Genomic DNA, 17,029 nt, shown 5'->3' with positions numbered 1-17,029 from the left:
AACTTCAAGCATGATTCACAAAGTCCTTCATAACTGAGCCCGACATACTTCTCCAGTCTCCTTTCCTCCTGATGTCAATGCTTCCTGATTCTTCTCTGGATCCAGCATGGAATTCTGGAATCTTCTCTGGATCCAACATAGAATCAGAGGGAGATAAAGTTGAGAGAAAACTTGAGGATGTTGGGTTTATAAAATTTCAGGAATGTTTCTCTCCCTGAGATAGACTTAGAACAAGACATTGCCTGACTTCTATAAAATGTATAATATCTTATCTCAGTCACATCCCAGATGCTTTTCTCCAACTGGCCTTCACTTCATCCTTTATTAAACTGCTTTATTATTTACAGAAACCAGGGCTTCTCAGAGTTATGAACAAAGTTCTCTATATTTATGATATGATATTTTGAAATCTGATTTCAGAGTAAGCTTATGTGGTGACTACTGTTTCATTGCTGAAGTAAATCACCCAAAGTTCCTCAGCTCTTAATTAGATTTGAACCCTGGCCACTTTGCTCCAAAATCCTTGCCTGTAAATTCTGTTGTGTTGTTACCACCCTTCGCCCCAACTCCACATTGACTCCTTTGACACTGTAATCCTAGACTTCCAAATCTCTTTACTGAATTTTATTTACTTGACATATTTCCTATATGTATAGGAAATATACATATAGGATTTTTTATTTCTCTATTCCTCCCCTTCTCTCCACTTTGTTGTTGTTCCACTGTTTGACATTCTTTCAAATGAGAAAGGATCATTAACCTGTCTTCAGTCATAGACCAAGAAGGTGGCAGCTATGTTCTGGGAATCCAGAGTTGACTCCACATAATTTTACCTCTTTCTAAAATCTACAGACAAATGCAAAGACTATAATATTCCTCCTTTTATAAAATAAATATTTATAGTCCACCATGTTGGAGACAATATGTACTAGGTACACTGGAGATAGAGGTGCTATTCCTATACATTTAGACTTAATAGTTAAGAAAATAAAATCAGTCACATTAAAAGATACATAGTTTTATCAATGTGGTAGATATTTGGACTAAAGCAGCATTCAGTCTCTCTAAGGTATCAAAACCCTGTAGGAACTACTGAGATTTTCTTTTGTGGAAGTCAGCTTGGTGTGCTGGGAGACCTTAAGAAGCCTGTACTCTGCAGAGAAAAAGCATCATCAATAGATAGATTAAAATCCTAAATGGGAAAGATAAAGCTGTAGATGTAATAAAAGAAAATAAATAAAAGATCACTTCCAGTGGTCTTGGATGTAGGGAAGGCCTTCTTAGAATCTCCAAAGCACATGATGTGAAAAGCAAATGTATTTAAATACATCAAAAGTGTTTCTGTTTAACCAAAAACATTATAGACAAGGTTCATGGACATACGGTAGACTGAGAGAAGATGTTTTCAAGACAAAGGCACGAAGGCACTTTCAAGACAAGTCACGAAGAATTAATATCCACTCTGTCCAAAAGACGCTTGACAAATAACAAGAAAGAGATGGGAACCCAAACGGCAAAATGGTCAAAATATATGAATAGGAAAAGGAAAACTTGAATGGCTGGTAAGTATATAAATATGTATGTGAACTCATCAGTAGGCATTGAAAAGCAAAATAAAATAGCAAGGAACTTTCTTGCATCAACCAGAATGGAAAGATTAGAAAGAGAGATAAAAACAAGTGCTCTTCAGCATAGAAGGTGAAGGGAACATATTCTTAAGAGCTGGGGAGACTGTAGATTATTACAGTAGTTCTGAAAAGCAATCTAGGAATGAAATTATCTGTATGTCTTACCTATCAGTGATACTACTCCAGATTTACCTTCTAGATATATAATTCACAAATTATAAAGAGAACATGCTCTAGTTCTTTGATCTAGATCATTGATGGAGACTTTGCCATCAGTCACAAAGGGAGTGGATAAGTACACTGTGGATCCACTGTGGTGGATGCATACTGGTCAGTGAACAGTATGCAGTAATTAGAAATTATGATCTGGTATTTTGAAATCTGACTTCAGTGTAAGCTTATGTGGTGGCTACTGTTTCACTGCTGAAGTAGTTAGAAGCAACTAATGATTCCAAGGATAGATTTTGAAAATAAAGTGAGAGCCAACTAACAAGGTGATTATAAAGTGACATAAATATATCTTGAAAATAAAGTGATGATACATGAAAAAAGTCAAGGAGTTGGACTAGTGCCTCAGCAACACATTGAGTGGGCCAAAAAGTTTGTTCGGATTCTTTCTGTACTATTATATGGAAAAACCCCAACTTATTTTTTGGCCAACTCATTACTTTAAAAGATAAGTGTAAACACTTATGACTGCTGACAACACTACATATTTGAAAGTGATAGGTGTAAACAGACCAACTATGAATAATTAAAGGATGAAGGACATGACAGGGTCATCAGAGGATTTACAAAAGTATAAAAATAATATGAATGCATGATACTAGTGGGTAGGATGCAATAGTGAGGGTAAGGTTGAAGATTCAGCAGAGTGGGATGATTGTTGGAGAGAGAGCTCCCAGAACTGATTAATGGTGGTGGAATCCACATCCAAGGGGGAGGAGCTGATCTTTGATCGGAGAGAGGAAGCTCTCCAGAGTAGCTACTGGCTACTACTGTAGTTGGAGGGAAGATAAATGGAAGGCTTCACCTGCAGGTTATTTGGTGGCAGAAATCTGTAATTGCATGTAATATTTATTTTTATTCATCCAACATGATGCGTGGTCCCTGTGGGGAGTGAAAGGTGTGGAGAGATTTTATATTTATTTGTGTCACAAAGATTATTTCAAATAGTTTCTGTGGAGAATGGGAGAGCAAGCAGATGTGGAAACAGTTACTGTGGCCAGTTTTGAGTATCCACTTGAGGCTGTCAGCCATGAGTCAATGGAGGCACATGTCTGTATGGCTGGTGTTATTTTTCTGTAGCACCCAGTGTAGGAACTGTTGGTGTAGAGAAGGAGGATGGCAGAATTAGTCCAAGATTACACGCAAAGCTGTTCTGATAGATGAAAAGTGGGCCAGAGGATTTGGAAGTGTTGTCGTGTAAGTGAAAAGAGTGATGTCTATGGAGTTAGGAAGTAAAGACTGGATAGTGGTAAATGAAGCAGGAGAAATTAGAAAAGTCAAGAAATTAAAGGTGTCAGTGAGGTCAGTAACTGGCGATATGGGATGAAGGCTACTGCAAAACTGGAAGTTTGTTGCTGAGAGATAATGAGAACATCAGAGTATCTACTGCTTCATCACTGGGATATGATTTTGTCAGTTTGATTTTTAAAACTTAATTGTTCCCATTTTCTTATCCAAAGTCTTTGTTTTCTGTTTTTCCTCTTTCTGTTCAATTTATTTAAAAAATACCATTCTTCTCCAATTGTGTCCTGTCAACTTGTAAAAACCTGTGGTTCCTCAAAATATTGTACTATCTTTTATTTACTTCTTACTCTGTTGTCTAGCCTCCCAGGTATACCTCTGGGTACTGAGTATAAACTTTAAATGTTTAACAAGTTCTTTCCCCCTCATTTTACACTCTTATTTATCTATATTCCTCTTTCTGCTTCAATGCATTTAACTTACAACTTTAGTATAAATTTTCCTCCCCTTTGGTTTGGAATGAGAATAATATCCTTTACAGGTTATTTTTCTATAGGTAAGTGGCGTTTAATTTCCAGGAATTCAGTAAAATTCTTAACTTGTCCCTCACTGAAAATGACAACCAGCAAAGTTAATAATAGTTCATGTACACTATAATAGTCCATTACATAAAGTAATTATAAATATGGCAGTGTTACTTACTAGGTGGTGGTGTAGCTTTTGCTGAAATACAAGCGACATGTTGTTTTAGTCAGTTATGGGTACAGCATATTTTCCCCCTGTTAATCTCCCACTGAGGAATCTTATAATGACAACTAAGAAGCACAAGGATTTCTGTTACAATTATTTTGATGCTGGAATCCCTGTCAACATGATCACTTATGAAGTATGTCTGATGTTCAGTTTTGATGTCTTCAAAGCCTGGCAAATACTTGCTTCTTTCTGTTTCCTCCTTTTATAGTTTTCCCATTTTGCATTCTAACTTTTCTTACCTTTGGTCCTCTTTGTCAGTTACCATCTACTCTTTCAAAAAAGAATGTGTGACTTAAACTATGATTTATTGGTTCTGCTTTTTATTCTTTTTTGTTAATCAGTGGAGTTTTGGTCTACAAATTCATTGGCAAATCTTAATTAGCATAAAACTAACTTTAAAAAGATTAGAGACTTCATGAAAAATTGAAAATAAATTAACACTATAGAAATCTATTACAGAATTTTATTTACTTTAATGGATTTAATAATTTAAAGATAGAAAATCAACTTATTAGTTAATTTAGCAAATAATAATTTAGAGAAAAATGTGTTAGAAACAATCTTAATGCATTATATTGTTGTATTAATAAACTACTACATTTAGGCATCTAGACTCTTCCTAGATACTAAATATTATATGCAACTTAGTCCTAAATATATTACTAGAATCTCTTTATGTCCTTTCATAAAAAACATACTATTTTAGTTGTAGTTTTAAACATAAAAACATATTATTTTAGTTGTAGTTTAAAATTTTTGTCAATTCTAACCCTCTGTCCTCTCCCCATTTCAGCTTAAGCTCCCAAAACTCTTCCTGAGCATTAAGAGCTATCTGAGCATATTTTGTAATAATTGGTCCCTTATCCTCAGTTCTTGAAAATGCTTCAGAACCATAAAGGTATAATGGGTGTCTTGTTATTCATAATGAACCCCTTTTCACCACATCTGTGTTAGTCACTGAGTCTTGTTCAACTCTTTGTGAACCCATGAACTGTAGTTCGCCAGGCTCCTCTGTCCATGGAATTCTCCAGGCAAGAATACTGGAGTGGGTAGCTATTACCATCTCCAGGGGATCTTCCCAACTCAGGGACAGAACCTAGGTTTCCTGCATTGCAGGTGGATTCTTTACTGTCTTTGTTCAGTTCAGTTCAGTCGCTCAGTTGTGCCCAACTCTTTGTGATCCCATGGACTGCAGCATGCCAGGTTTCCCTGTCCATCACCAACTCCCACAGCTTTCTCAAACTCATGTCCATCAAGTTGGTGATGCCATCCAACCATCTTATCCTCTGCTGTTCCCTTCTCCTCCTGCCTTCAATCTTTTCCGGCATCAAGGTCTTTTCCAATGAGTTTGGGTTCATGTTAATGAGGTAACTTCTGAAAATCACCTAAAGACAGGGGCTGGTTGCCAGAACCAACCTTGAATAGAGGGTTAGAATTTTCAGTCCCACCCCTTGATTTCTGGGAGGGATGGAGGGCTAGAGGTTGAGTTAATCACTGATAGTTAATGATTAACTGGTAATTTTAATGTTATAAAGCCTCCATAAAAACCCAAATGGAGGAAGTTCAAAGCCCTTACAGGCTGGGAAGTCAGAATGCTTCCCCAGATTCAAAGGACAGAAGCTCCTTTGTTTGGGGCCTTGCCCTATGTATCTCTTCATCTGCTGTCGATTCTTGTCTTTTAGTATCCTTTGTAGTAAATCAGGAATCTAGCTTGTAAATGGTTTCTTGAATTCTGTGAGCCACTCTAGCAAATTAATCCAACCCAAGGAAAGGGCCATGGGAATCCTGCATTATAACTAAATATAGGTAACAACCTGGACTTGTGATTGGCATCCAGAGTTGGAGGTGGGTAATTGAAACTGCTGGTTTATAGAGCTGGTTAGTCAGAAGCACAGGTAACCTTGAAACAAGCAGGACCTGCTGGGGAACAGGCGTGGGGAACACACAAAAGCCTGTGTTCCTTGTTTCTTGTTTGTGGGAAAAAGGCTTCAGCCTTCTAGACCTTCCTTGAGTACCAAAACGCAGATTCAAACAATTGCTAACCAGGGAAGTGAGGGAATGCAGAAACAAAGAAAGAGCAAACAAGAAACAATAGTGTAATGATGAAGCAGGTTCCTGGTTCCTCCTCATGGAATTTACATAACAATATATCTTTGATTTCTCCTACAGTGAGTTTGTTAGGGAACCATTGATGAAAACCACTCACGCTGGCCAGGCACAATGATAACCTCTTGTCTGAGTTGTCTTACAATGGGAGGTCCGATAAATTCAGGAGGGGCCAAAAAAGGGAGGAGATGACCAACCTCCCAGAATCTTTCCCACTGGAATCCATCTTGGCTGAGAGATATGTGTGCCATCAGGAAGGACCCTGAGTCAGACGGTGGGCCAAGCAAGATGACTGGCCAGAGACAACCCAGAAGCTAGCCCTATTACCATAAAACCTGAGACTGTCAGCAATGTGGCAGAGCAGTTCTCTTGGGTTACCTTACCGTACTGCCCTCTGCCTGGGTGTTCCTTTCCAGTAAGGTCTCTTGCTTTTTCAGCATGTGTATCTCCTTCATTTTTGAGTGTTAGACAAGAGTCCACTCTCAGGCCTTCGAAAGGTTCTCTCTTTCTTCAACAAGTTATCTTCCTGGAGATAATCTCACCTTTTAGTTTCTTGTTGCATATGGAACTCTTACCAGAAACTAGGCCATTTAATTTCTCTTCCCCTTGTTATACTCTTGATGACTAGGATCTACCTCTGCCTATATTTATGAATATCACATTGAATTCTGATTTTGAGTTGACAAAAATTTAAACTACAACTAGAATAATATTTATTTTAATATGTACAATTATTTTCAGTGATTTAGTCTTTTCTTAACATTATGACAGTGAGGAAATATTGAGAAATATGATCATTGAGTTCTTCCACAGTTGAAACTGATGATGGTAACAGTAATTAAAGGTAGCTCATGCTCTATTCAGAATTTGAAAAAAATACCTACTGATGAATGATGCAAGGCTTTTAAAATGAAGCAAAAAGGAAATAAATGAATTTCATCTTGCTTGCAAAAAGATATAAAGAATTTAATAAAGGTTTATAAGTTAGAACAAAATTTTTATTCTTGTATCAGCGAATGCCCTAGAAAAGGGACATCAAGGAATCTTCAGAACAGATGAGGCTATATTAATTAATAAAAAGTTGTTTTAAGAGTTTGTGTGTCTTCCACGTTAACAAATTGAAAAATAAAAACCATATGATTATTTCAATAGATTCAGAGAAAGCCTTTGACAAAATTGAACATCTGTTTATGATAAAAACCCTCCAGAAAGCAGGAATAGAAGGACAATACCTCAACATAATAAAAGCTATATATGACAAACCCTCAGCAAACATTATCCTCAATGGTGAAAAATTGAAAGCATTTCCCCTAAAGTCAGGAACAAGGCAAGGGTGCCCACTCTCATCACTACTATTCAATATAGTTTTGGAAGTTTTGACTACAGCAGTCAGAGCTGAAAAAGAAATATAAGGAATCCAGACTGGAAAAGAAGAAGTAAAACTCTCATTGTTTGCAGATGACATGATCCTCTACATAGAAAACCCTAAAGACTCTACCAGAAAATTGCTAGAGCTAATCAATGAATATAGTAAAGTTGCAGGATATAAAATTAACACAAAGAAATCCCTTGCTTTCCTATACACTAATAATGACAAAACAGAAAGAGAATTAAGGAATCAATTCCATTCACCATTGCACTGAAAAGAACAAAATACTTAGGAATAAATCTACCTAAAGAAACAAAAGACGTATATATAGAAAACTATAAAACACTGATGAAAGAAATCAAAGAGGCCACGAATAGATGGAGAAATACACCGTGCTCATGGATCGGAAGAATCAATATAGTGAAAATGAGTATACTACCCAAAGTGATCTATAGGTTCCATGCAATCCCTATCAAGCTACCAATGATATTTTTCAGAGAACTAGAACAAATAATTTCACAATTTGTATGGAAATTTCAAAAAAACCTCGATTAGCCCAAGCAATCTTGAGAAAGAAGAATGGAACTGGAGGAATCAACTTGCCTGACTTCAGACTCTACTACAAAGCCACAGTCATCAAGACAGTGTGGTCCTGGCACAAAGACAGAAATATAGATCAATGGAACAAAATAGAAAGCCCAGAGATAAATCCACATACCTATGGACACCTTATCTTTGACAAAGAAGGCAAGAATATACAAAGGAGAAAAGACAACCTCTTTAACAAGTGGTGCTGGGAAAACTGGTCAACCACTTGTAAAAGAATGAAACTAGAACACTTTCTAACACCATACACAAAAATAAACTCAAAATGGATTAAAGATCTAAATGTAAGACCAGAAACTATAAAACTCCTAGAGGAAAACATAGGCAAGACACTCTCTGACTTAAACCACAGCAGGTTCCTCTATGACCCACCTGCCAGAATATTGGAAATAAAAGCAAGAATAAACAAGTGGGGCCTAATTAAAATTAAAAACTTATGCACAACAAATGAAACTATAAGCAAAGCGAAAAGACAACCTTCAGAATGGGAGAAAATAACAAATGAAGCAATGGACAAAGAATTAATCTCAAAAATATACAAGCAACTCCTGCAGCTCAATTCCAGGAAAATAAAAGACCCAATCAAAAAGTGAGCCAAAGAACTAAACAGACATTTCTCCGAAGAAGATGTACAGATCGCTAACAAACACATGAAAAGACGCTCAACATCACTCATTATCAGAGAAGTGCAAATCAAAACCACAATGAGGTACCATTACATGCCAGTCAGAACGGCTGCTATCCAAAAATCTACAAGCAATAAATGCTGGAGAGGCTGTGGAGAAAAGGGAACCCTCTTACACTGTTGGTGGGAACGCAAACTAGTACAGCCACTATGGAGATCAGTGTGAAGATTCCTTAAAAAACTGGAATTAGAACTGCCATATGACCCAGCAATCCTGCTGCTGGGTATGCACACTAAGGAAACCAGAATTGAAAGAGACACGTGTACCCCAATGTTCATCACAGCACTGTTTATAATAGCCAGCACATAGAAGCAACATAGATGCCCATCAGCAGACGAATGGATAAGAACACTGTGGTATATATACACCATGGAATATTAGTCAGCCATTAAAAAGAATTCATTTGAATCAGTTCTAATGAGGTGGCTGAAACTGGAGCCTATTATACAGAGTGAAGTAAGCCAGAAAGAAAAACACGAATACAGTATACTAACACATATATATGGACTTTAGAAAGATGGTAATGATAACCCTGTATGCGAGACAGCAAGAGAGACACAGATGTATTGAACAGTCTTTTGGACTCTGTGGGAGAGGGCAAGGGCGGGATAATATGGGAGAATGGCATTGAAACATGTAAATTATCATATGTGAAACGAATCGCCAGTCCAGGTTTGATGCATGATACAGGATGCTCAGTGCTGGTGCACTGGGATGACCCAGAGGGACGGGATGGGGAGGGAGTTGGGAGGGGGTTTTGGGATGGGGAACACACGTACACCCATGGCGGATTCAAGCCAATGTATGGCAAAACCAATACAATGTTGTAAAGTAAAATAAATAAATAATTTATTTATTTATTTATTTATTTTCTTTCATTTATTCTTTTTTTTAAAAATTTTTTCCCCTTTATTTATTTATTTATTTATTTTCAGTGGGTTTTGTCATACATTGATATGAATCAGCCATAGAGTTACACGTATTCCCCATCCCGAACCCCCTCCCACCTCTCTCTCCACCCGATTCCTCTGGGTCTTCCCAGTGCACCAGGCCTGAGCACTTGTCTCATGCATCCCACCTGGGCTGGTGATCTGTTTCACCATAGATAATATACATGCTGTTCTTTCAAAACATCCCACCCTCACATTCTCCCACAGAGTTCAAAAGTCTGTTCTGTACTTCTGTGTCTCTTTTTCTGTTTTGCATATAGGGTTGTCGTTATGATCTTTCTAAATTCCATATATATGTGTTAGTATGCTGTAATGTTCTTTATCTTTCTGGCTTACTTCACTCTGTATAATGGGCTCCAGTTTCATCCATCTCATTAGAACTGGTTCAAATGAATTCTTTTTAACGGCTGAGTAGTATTCCATGGTGTATATGTACCACAGCTTCCTTATCCATTCATCTGCTGATGGGCATCTAGGTTGCTTCCATGTCCTGGCTATAATAAACAGTGCTGCGATGAATATTGGGGTGCACGTGTCTCTTTCAGATCTGGTTTCCTCAGTGTGTATGCCCAGAAGTGGGATTGCTGGGTCATATGGCAGTTCTAATTGCAGTTTTTTAAGAAATCTCCACACTGTTCTCCATAGCGGCTGTACTAGTTTGCATTCCCACCAAAAAAATATGGAACACTTCACAAATTTGCTTGTCATCCTTGCGCAGGGGCCATGCTAATCTTCTCTGTATCATTCCAATACAATGTTGTAAAGTAAAATAAATAAATAATTTAAAAAAAAGAAAAAAAGAGTTGGTGTGTCTTGAAAATTTCATGCTCTTTCTTTTTGAAATAACTGGTAGCATCATATTAATTTCTTTTGTGGGTGTAACTTCCTCTCGATCCAAAGACAGTGAAATGCTTTATGGTATGATGTTAATTGCATTTGAACTTTGGATCTTGTCCATCATCTCCCACATTTTTGCAAAACCTGGCCTTTATTCTTCCTTTATATAGATTCATCTGCTATTTTATTATAAAAAGATTTTGTTTTGTATATTTGTTGTTTCAGTTTATTGATTTATTTATGCTTTCAGGGAAACTCTTAGGAATCTCCAAAATTGCTGACTGAAGAGAGGTAAACAGATTAGAAGGAAAAAATTAAGATTTATAAGGTTTTATAGGATTGACTTTGGCCTCCCTTATAATTCTCAGGCATAGTACCAGGTTGTATTAAACAAAGTCAGTTATAATAATATTGTTTATATATTTATAGTTTCTTTATTTGCTAATTGTTTCCCCCATAAGGTTGTAAGACGCTTCATGAGGACAAGAGTCATATCTGTTGCATTTAGTACTATCAGTGTGTCTGCATTTAATAGATTTATAAATAGGTGCTGAATGTATGAAAACAATGTGAACTAGAGCTCTGGGGTAAGAACTGCATTGGAGCTATAGATAATGGCAGTTAACATCCCACAATAAGACTTATAGGTTTTAAGACATTGCTTAAGCAACTGAGGAGGAGAAAGAGGCTCATGAGAAAGTTCTGAGGAACACAAGCATTTAAGAACGAGGAAGAGGAAGAGGAGAATAACAATGAGATTAATTCAGGACAAGAAATGTGGGAAGAAAGCAAGGAGAGTGAAATGTGGTTTCAAGGGGAAGAGAGTGTTTCAAGAAAGAGTGTTTCTCAGAATGTTTCACTGTCTTTTATTTACTTCTTACTCTGTTGTCTAACCTCCCAGGTATATCTCTGGGTACTGAGTATAAACATTAATTATTTAACAAGTTATTTCTTCCTCATTTTGCACTCTTTTATTTCTCTATTTTCCTCTTTCTGCTTCAATTCATTTAACTTACAACTTTAGTATATGTTTTCCTCCCTTTTGTTTTGGAATGAGAATAATATACTTTTCAGGTTATTTTTCTACAGGTAAGTGGCATTTAATTTCCAGGAATTCAGTAAAATTCTTAATTTGTCCCTCACTGAAAATGACAACCAGCAAAGTTAATAATAGTCCATGTACACTATAATAGTCCATTACATAAAGTAATTATAAATGTGACAGTGTCACTTACTAGTAACTGGTGGTATAGCTTTTGCTGAAATACAAGAGACATGTTGTTTTAGTCAATTATGGGTATAGCTTATTTTTCCCCTGTTAATCTTCCATTGAGGAATCTTATAAATGACAACTAAGAAGCACAAGGATTTCTGTTACAATTATTTTGATGCTGGAATCCCTGTCAACACGATCACTTATGAAGTATGTCTGATGTCTTCAGAGCCTGGCAAATACCTGCTTCTTTCTGTTTCCTCCTTTTTTAGTTTTCCCATTTTTCATTTTAACTTTTCTTACCTTTGGTCCTCTTTGTCAGTTACCATCTACTCTTTCAAAAAAGAATGTGTGACTTAAACTATGATTTATTGGTTCTGCTTTTTATTCTTTTTGTTAATCAGTGGAGTTTTGGTCTACAAATTCATTGGCAAATCTTCTTAATTAGCATAAAACTAACTTGAAAAGATTAGAGACTTCATGAAAAATTGAAAATAAATTAACACTATAGAAATCAATTACATAATTTTATTTACTCTAAAGGATTAAATAATTTAAAGATAATTTAAAGTCAGGTTGTAGTAGACTAAGAAGTGGATGTTGAAGTAGCATTAGAGGTAAGGAATGAGGACAAATCTTATGCAGTTTAGCCATGATGAGAGAGGGAGTGGCTGAGTTGGAGCAGGTGGTTGGGTCATGGAAGAATTCAAAAAAATACAAGATGACATTAAAATGTTTAAATGCTGAAAGGGAGAAATTGAAGATAACAGGAAATGTGAGTTTTGAGGTCAGCTAAGTCTCTAAGGGAATGAAATGGGATGGGATCTAGAACTCAATGAAGGAGTTGAATTTTGATACATAAAATACTGCTGTCCTTGTTGACAGGAACACTTAAGATCTACACTCAGTAATTTTAAAGCATACAATATTGTATTATTAACTAGAGTCATCATACTGTACATGGGAGCCTCAGGAAATTTTTTACCTTATAACTACGTCTTTCATTTTTCTTGCTCCCCAGCCCTTGCAAGCACCATTCTATCCTTTGTTTCTAAGAAATTTGCTTTTTTAAAAAAGATTCCACACGTATTTGATACTATACAGTATTTTCTTTCTCTGTCTAGCTTATTTCACTTAGCGCAATGCCCTTCAGGTTCATTCATGTTGTGAAAGCAAATATTTCTGAACACATGATTGTTTTCTGTCCTTCTATTCTTTTACGTTGCTGTGTCACTCTAGGACTTGTGGCCTCTCAAAGCTTTAACAACGCTGTGCTTGTGTGCTTGGTTGCTCTTTGCGTGTCCGACTCTTGTGACCCCATAGACTGTGGCCCGCCAGGCTCCTTTGTCAATGGGGATCTCCAGGCAAGAACACTTCTCCAGGGGATCTTCCTGACCCAGGGATCGAACTGGGGTCTCCTGCATTGCAGGTGGGTTCTTTACCAGCTGAGCTACCAGGGAAGCCCTTAACAATGCTAATGCTGTGAAATTTTGAAATCGGCTTTCCTAAAGTTCACATATCTGATACTTTTTAGCCATTTTCTCCTTTATAATCACACAGTCTAAGTTCATGTGATCTTTTACCAAGGCTTTCTGGTTCTTTTTCTTATTAATACAATCCATTTTGTTTGTGTAAATTAGGTTGAGAGTAGCATCATTGACTCAATGGACATGAGTTTGGGTGGACTCCTGGAGTTGGTAATGGACAGGGAGGCCTGGCGTGCTGCGGTTCATGGGGTTGCCGAGAAAGACATGACTGAGTGACTGAACTGAACTGAACTGAAGTACTCCTGTTACTTTTTCTACACATAATAAGATGTTTAAAGTCAGTTTAGATTTAACTTTGTAGGTTCCATTTTCTTATACATTATGCTTTTATTTTTTGCTCTTCTTCCATTTATCAACTTAGAAAATAGTCACAACCTAAAAGTTAAGAGTTATGTTTCGTTTGGTGGGAAGTTTTAGGACATCAAGCCCGAGAGACAGCATCTCAAGTAACCCTGAGAGAAATGCTACAAGTAGGTAAGGGGAGGAGCCAGGTTATATAGAAATCTTACAATGAAGGACCAGTAGTCTGAACATCAAAAGGTTACTGTTAATTAAAGAAAATCAGATATCCCAAGTTAAGGAATTTAGTGCTTTTCTATGTATGGAAAGATGCAAGAGTCTGGGCTCACTAAAATCATTCCTTTCATATGCATCTCAGCTATCCTGGGGCCAGTATCCTGTATTTTTCACATCCTGAGCTTCCTTGGACTCACCATAGTGATTGGCTACAATTTGATGGCTGTTATATTGCAAGTATTTTTCTCCTTCCTGAGTGCCCTTAGGCCCACATTAGAGCGCTGGAATTGCAGATGACTGTGAAATCTTTTTTTACTGATATGGTAGAAAATATTCCATTTCTCACATTTCACTTAAAATGTTACCCTTTTGAATTATATCCTATCAATTTTGATATCCTGAGAGAAGTATATATATATGGCCAGTTCTTTTATTCACTTTCTGTATTGTCTAGGCATCTGAGTGACTTTGGGGAGCTAGGAATAAGATTTATAAATTTCATCTTATGATTTTCTTCCCTTACTCTCACCCATTTCTTTTGTTTCTCAGTTTTCCTTTCCTAGCTTCAACTAAGTTAATTCATTTCATTTAAATTCTTTAAATGTCTCCTGATTCCTTTTTCTGAGAATGTTATTTTGTGGTTTGGCAAGTCAGCTAACTTGACACAATGCTGAAATTCTTAGCTATTCTTTCTACAAATCAGTGAGGTTTCGTTTCAAGAAAATTTTCAGTAACTGAGAAGTCTTAACTTGTGTCCAATTGACCATGACAACCTTCAAAGTTAGTTGAAGTCTTTATGCTATAACAGTCATTAACAAGTTAAATAATGTACTTACCACTAGGTGGTTCAGCTTTTGTTGAAATATAAGCACAAACAAGTAGTTATTTGTTAACCTTTTATTGAGCAGCACATTTTCCTTTTTAAAAGCTTCCAATTTGGAAATCTTATAAAATGATACCCAACCAGCACAAACACCTCTGCCATGGTGATGTATTGCTATAGTTCCTGGTCAAATGATCCTTTAGTGGTGTGTGCCATGCTAAGTGCCAAGACTGGAGAGAACTGTGGTAAGATTTTAGTCTCATCACCCACTTGTTGTGGTAGCTCCTCTGTGATATCTCTGCTAAGTGAGAAGCTTATTACTGGGGCTGTTTATTAAAGGGGAACCCATTACTTTCCCTAATCATTTGTATTTATCTTTGAACAACTCATTTTCATCCTTTCTTAATAGCCTCTCATATGTACTTTCTCTTTTCTCTTAATGTTGACTCCCTTTTATGTAGACTCCAGTCTACATTGTTTTTCTTTTAAAGTGAATTTTATTTGTTCTGAGGAATATACCCTCTTAGTTATTCAGGGCATTTAAGCTTTTCAGCAAACTGTCAGTAATCTCTAAAAATCCTCACCACTCAGGGCTGAGTATACAGTGAGAAATACTAATATGAGGTTTCAAATTTGGGTATGTTAATTGTCAGAGTAATCAAAAATTCTTTGTGAACTTATTTATCCCAGAATCACTTATGCTGAGAAATAGAAAAAAGCTTAAGCATGGGTTTCTCAGCAGCTCCTATAAACAAACATAAATGAGTGCAGTTTAATGTACAGATTGTATAATTCATAATATGCTTCTTTATTTCTACATCTAATTTCCTTAGAGCACAAAAACTTCCATGGCATTGCTAAGCCCCATTAAAGAATCACGTATTGTTTTATAGTTTGGTTACAGTTTTAAAATCACAATTTCCTACTAATTAGCAAACTTTTGGATATGGAAGGGAAAAAGGCAAAAGGAGACATCATAACATTAATGCTGGACACAGAAGCAGCCAGATTCAGCAAAAACATACATACAGCTAAACTGAAATGATTTGGAGTGGAGAAATGGAAAGAACTTACCTCTGGCTCTCACATCTTTTTCTATAATAAAAAAGAAATAAATGAAGTTGAAAAATCTTGGATATAGCTTTTTCTTGAGTACAAAATAATTACAATAGCTAGTGATAATTGGTTGATTAACATGTGCCTAGGCAATGTTCCAATTGATTAAACTATTTTAATTCTCACTCAAATCCCATGAGGTGGCTATAATTGTTACCTTCATTTTATCAATGAAAGAACTAGTAGAAATAGGTTAAGTAAACTGCCCAAGACCAGGCAGTTCAGTGGTCAATTCTGCGTTTATACTTAAGCATCAAAACCCCAGAGCCCATACTTCTATGGTCCTTTATATGTATATTATTTTGCGTCTTTAAAGTTCCATGTTGGCTGCTTTGGCACTATAATCCAACACAGCAAAATCTCTTAAACATTAATTCCTTCACTTTTTTATACAAGATCTTCTATGTTTATAATTAAAGCTTTTGAAGTTGACTTTCCTAAAGTTTAGTCTAGAATATCTGACAATTTTTGGTTGTTTATCATCAGTTATCACAAAATCTAAGCTTATGTGGACCATTATTTTTTAAACATATTTTTTCTTATTAGTACAACTCCTTTTGTTAGTATGAATTGGGTTGATGGTAATTCTATGTGCTTCTTCAATTTCATTAAGATAAATTATAGTCATTGATTCTTTTGCATTTTGCTGTTTCCATTTCCCCATCTGATTTTTATTTTTTAGGATTTCTGTCTTCATCCTATTTGTAATATTAATCCTAATTGATTCTATTTTATTAATTTTGTAATTTCAGAAGAAACATGTGTGTGTGTGCTAATTCGCTTCAGTGGTGTCTGACTCTTTGTGACCCTATGAACTGTAGCCCACCAGGCTCCTCTGTCCATGGCATTCTCCAGAATACTGCAGTGGGTTGCCACGCCCTTCTTCAGGGGATCTTCCCAACCAACGGATGGATGGAATCCAGTCTCTTTTGTCTCTTCCATTGGTGGGCGGGTTCTTTACCACTGGTGTCACCTGGGAAGCCCCAGAAGGAACATAGGTATAGTCTATTCTTTTATTCTCTTTACTTGTTCAGATTCTCAACTAAATTTTTGGGTCCTGTGTGTAAGATTTAGAAGATTTATCAAGGTGTTTAAAAAAATTATCCTTCATTGTATTTCTCTATTTTTAATTCTCAGCTTTGACTCATTTTTATCTCTAGTAAGAACATTCTTCTTTGTCGCTGGTAAGTCCGTTGACTTGATTGAATGATAATGTACTTTTATGTTTACTTTTTTGGTTTGGTTTTAGTTTCAAAATAATTGGCAGCAACAATAAAGTTCTTGATTTCTGCCCCACTGTAAAATAGCAATCATAGAACGTAATAATAGTCCTGTGCATGCAGCAACAGACTATTGTCAGTAGAATTATAAGATACTGTACTTACTAAGAGGTGGTGAGGTTTTTCCTA

At 36.3% G+C, this 17,029-nt stretch overlaps 2 protein-coding genes and 1 pseudogene across 10 annotated transcripts in view; all 3 read right to left on the bottom strand.

The window, feature by feature from the left end:
* The window catches only part of LOC122429225 (testis-expressed basic protein 1-like), a 128,956-nt gene that overhangs the window by 4,625 nt on the left and 107,302 nt on the right, over window positions 1–17,029 (bottom strand). The window lies entirely within an intron of this gene.
* The window catches only part of LOC122430112 (spore wall protein 2-like), a 28,051-nt gene that overhangs the window by 6,583 nt on the left and 4,439 nt on the right, over window positions 1–17,029 (bottom strand). For 3 of the 9 annotated variants that reach the window (XM_043450912.1, XM_043450920.1, XM_043450919.1), the window contains exons 4-6: window positions 15,579–15,599; window positions 3,801–3,821; window positions 49–126 (exon numbers count right to left, since the gene is read on the bottom strand). The gene's annotated coding sequence lies outside the window, so the exon portion shown is untranslated. Of the gene's footprint in view, window positions 1–48; window positions 127–3,800; window positions 3,822–14,517; window positions 14,533–15,578; window positions 15,600–17,005; window positions 17,027–17,029 lie in introns of all 9 variants that reach the window. The other 6 variants (XM_043450917.1, XM_043450918.1, XM_043450914.1 and 3 more) reach the window with 5 other exon arrangements.
* On the bottom strand, window positions 10,242–10,341 carry LOC122430250 (annotated as a pseudogene).

The sequence above is a fragment of the Cervus canadensis genome, chromosome 28, assembly GCF_019320065.1.
Source record: "Cervus canadensis isolate Bull #8, Minnesota chromosome 28, ASM1932006v1, whole genome shotgun sequence".
NCBI lineage: Eukaryota > Metazoa > Chordata > Mammalia > Artiodactyla > Cervidae > Cervus > Cervus canadensis.
The sequence above is the reverse complement of the archived record's forward strand: the minus strand, read 5'-3'. Positions and strand labels throughout refer to the sequence as shown.